The sequence below is a fragment of the Triticum aestivum genome, chromosome 1A (genome assembly GCF_018294505.1).
Source record: "Triticum aestivum cultivar Chinese Spring chromosome 1A, IWGSC CS RefSeq v2.1, whole genome shotgun sequence".
Classification (NCBI taxonomy): domain Eukaryota; kingdom Viridiplantae; phylum Streptophyta; class Magnoliopsida; order Poales; family Poaceae; genus Triticum; species Triticum aestivum.
Window position 1 is genome coordinate 43,807,008 of NC_057794.1, and position 4,095 is coordinate 43,811,102.

A 4,095-nucleotide genomic window follows, 5' to 3' on the forward strand; every position below is an offset into this window, starting at 1 on the left:
TTTTGCTTTATATTTCCCAACTCAAAGAAAAAAAAGTAGTAGCATTATATTTTCACTCACCAAGATATTGATCGGTCTGGTAATTAAGGAAAAAAGGAATATCCTTTTACTTGTGCAAGGTTGGTTCGCTGCATGGTCAAAAGCAGTGCAGAGTCTTCTGCCACGCTTGCAACCGTAATCGCAGTGACCAGGATACCCATCCTACCTGAGATGAGCACACATGGAAACTGGGCATGTTTGGTCTGCATTCTGCTGTACTAGCTACTACTGTACCTGCAAGGATCAAAAGCTACCTTTCTTTGGGCAAAACGAAAAAGCAAAGCAAAATCATTGTGCCACAGAGATTACAGAGGGGTTTGGTTGGGGTTTAGGGGGAGGCGATGAGAGAAGAGATGGCATATGCCAAAATGCAATCTTGTGGGGCGAGAGCGAGACGCTGGGAAGGGCTACGTGAGCAAATGGAAGGTGGTTGTTTTCTTTTCCATAAAGAAGGAGAAAAAGTTTCTTGTCTTTCTGAAAGTTTCTTTTTTTACTTGTGCTACTATGGAGATGCCTCTTTTTACTGCCTCTGATTTTGTCAGTTGGGGCCTATGATGAACATGCCAGTTCATTTTGAGTTTGAGAAGAGAAGATTGCGCTTCCTTTACTATGATTAACCAATGTCTATTTTGTTGCCTCTTTTACTCGCCATCAGGTTATGATACAGAATGCGCAGTCAATTTTGTTGAAATTTGCACTTTTTAGCATGATATTAGTCACGTGAAATTGGTACCAGCATGTGGACTCGATCCACAATAAAAGAAAGATTTCGTTGTTGCGTGGTGGTATGCAGCCGTGCTTGCTGGGGATTGGCATGAAGTAAAATTCCATGGGGGCACTGTTGCGGATCAGATCACGGCAGAGGCAGGCAACTGGGCTTCTTTCTGCCATCAGCAAAAGATGGGAAGGGGATCCGTCTGCCACAAAGAAAGAAGCCATCCGTTTCATCAGAAAGCAAAAGCAAAAGCATGCTTTGGTAGAACCTGCCACAGCTCTCATCATCTCCTGTCTGCGCCTGCTGCAGCAGCAGCCGGTCCGCTGGCTGGCTGGCTGGCTCGTGTGACCTCCATCTCAATCACCAGGTGAGTTCGTGGCTCCAGCGCCAGCGGTGAAATACTGGTGGTGCTTTGGTTTAGATTTTATTAAACGGTGAAAAAATGGCAGCTATCAACGGTGCAATGGGGACAATTTAGTGAGATCTCAAACGTTTTACCAACACCCTAACGGTGAAAATCTTGTCTCTTTCAAGAAAACACTTCAAAAGAATTGTGATCTTCTTCATCACAAAACCAATGTAACTTTGGCTCAATGAACTTCACTGCGTGCTGTTATCTGACTTTACCCACTTGGCATTACTTGCGGCTGTAGCCATCCGTGCAAGTGAACTGCTGTCCCTCTCAGCCCGGAATGTGCAGTCAACTTTTCTGAATTTTGTAGGAGTACTATTTTAATTAGCATGATATTCGTCACATGAAATTGATACTAGCAGACTAAATCCACCAAGAAAGAAAGAAAAACACTCCAATGCCATTATATTCTTGTTGTTTTCTGGCATAATAATAATAAAAGAAAAACATGTTAATGTAGCTGTTCGGAATTGAGCTAGAGTAAAATTCCATCGGGCCAGAGTTGCAAGGAATCACACGAGAAAGAGGCAACTGGGCTACCAATAGGGCCAGAAGAAGAAAATCGTCCGTTCAGAAGAAGGGGAGGCCAGAAAGCAAAAAAAGTAAGAGCAACTTCAACGCGACGACTCAAACAAAAGCGCCCGCCCCCTTCCGCGTTTGGGTCGACCGTGCGCCTGACGTGCAGACCCAAATCTCGTCGGCACAAAATCCTAAAATAGAGCCATAGATCATTGCCAGTGGCCATGCCATCGCCTAGAGTTCTACCGGCGTCATTAACACCTCATAGTTCGTGCTAACGCACTTGCCAACGGCTGGCACACATGCCAACACACAAAAGGGGAGGGAGTTCAACCACGCCATCTCGGCCGTGGTCATGCCGGCATACAAAAAAATATGGCGCTCTCCGCCATAGATCACTCGTCATCGAACTTGAGCATGTCGCTCTGCATCTTCTCGAACCAAGACCTCTTCCCCGGGGACACCGTGTTTAAGTCCACCTTCATGATTTCCACACCCGTCATCATGCTAACGAGCACCACTTCTTTTGCCTTGTTTTTGGCATTGGTGGCCTCGATCTCGAGCATCTCCCTTTGCTTCTCTGCCTTCATCTCGAGCTTCTTCGTTTGCTTCTCCACATCGAGCTCAAGCCTCCTCCTTTGGATCTCCATGAAGGCCTTCATTTGCTCTTCTTTGTCTTGCCGACGCTTCTCCTCCCCTATGTCCTTCTTGGTCACCATGCCTTCCAAAGTGGTATGCGAGGCAATCAACGTCGCATCACACTTGTCCTCTTTCTTGGAGTTGGTCTTCTCCCGCGGCTTCTCTCCCTCATCATGGTCCTCAAGGGCCTCCACCCCTCCACGCGCCTTGATGGCGGCATATTGTGCCTTGAACTTCTCGTCCCCATTGATGACCATCCAACAATGGGCGAGGTTGAAAGACTTGTTGTCATGTTGGGCCTTGAATGCCTCCCAAGCTTGGAATGCCTACAAATGAATAGCACGCAAGCATATGGGCAAATGGACATGCAAACGCAACGGAAACGAAGATGGCCGCATGTATACCATATCTTTGATGTCGAGGCCGCTCAAAGGACGTCCGTCGATGCTCTCAAGGATGGCACAAAACTTGTTGCACTCTTGTTGTATCACCCTCCAACGCTTCGAGCGGGACACCCATGTGGCACCCCGGCTTAGAGAAACCGGAACGCCCCGTATTCCAGCCCAGAGATCGAGGAGAAGTTTTCTGTAATACGGCACTGCTTAGCATAGAACAAATCAGCTCTTTATTACAAGCTATAATGATACAAGGGGATTACATCGGCACGACGACACTATGCCTGCCACTGTTGCTCCATGCAAGCAACAGAACAACACGAAGCAGCGGAATAACTACTGGCAGCAGAACAACAACGACGGTGATGAACTCCACTCCGCATGGACTCTGGCTGGAACACTCATCCTAGCTCGCAAACAAGGGATCCATGGCAAACAAGTAATCAAATCCGGCATGACCTACAAACTGGCATGACATGCCAGGTCAGTACATTGAATGCACTTGCAAGCTCACAGCAACCAAAGCAATCAAGACAGACAACAACATGGCAATTACAGGTTAACAATGATTAACATGATACTGTCAGAACAACATGGCATGAACAACATGATACAACTTGAACAATACGAGCATGTCATGAACATATAAACATGATGACACTCTCATGCAACGTGATGACGTTATCATGCACCAACTCACCCTGTTCGGGTTACCTCGTAACCATCACAGACATCACACGATCAAATCAAGCTTGGTATTAACAATACTGTAGTAATCATTACATGACCACAAGGAGCTTGATCTTTACCCTTGACTCTCGCATAATACCACAAATATCCATCAACTCGGTATCCTCGATACCACGGTGATCATATCACGATCACAATCAACTTCTTTCTCATCATCGAACTAAGGTTGTTATTAAGCACATTATTATTATTATTACTATTATTATTATTATTATTATTATTATTATTATTATTATTATTATTGACCCACAGTGTGACCAACTACGAATTGGGCCCTTATCCGCGGGCGCGGCTATCGATAGATTTAATACACACTCCTGCAGAGGTAGCGCACTGTACCCACACCACAGAACCCATGGCCTTGCACTCCCATTCGGGTGGACCAGCGGCGTTCCGACAAAACTGTCCTACTGCCATGACACTCTCCCGGTCACTCTGACAAACTCCCCTTTGGGCTAAGTCATGGGTGGCCCCGTGCCTACCAAAGGCATCAACGGCCACCGTCGTGGCAAAACATAAACGGTCCCAAACAAGGACAATGGATCCATACTCAACAACGGGCACACAAGGCTTATGCCGTCCTACCCGGCCAAGGTAGTGCCCGTGCATAACCTTCCCTCATTGGA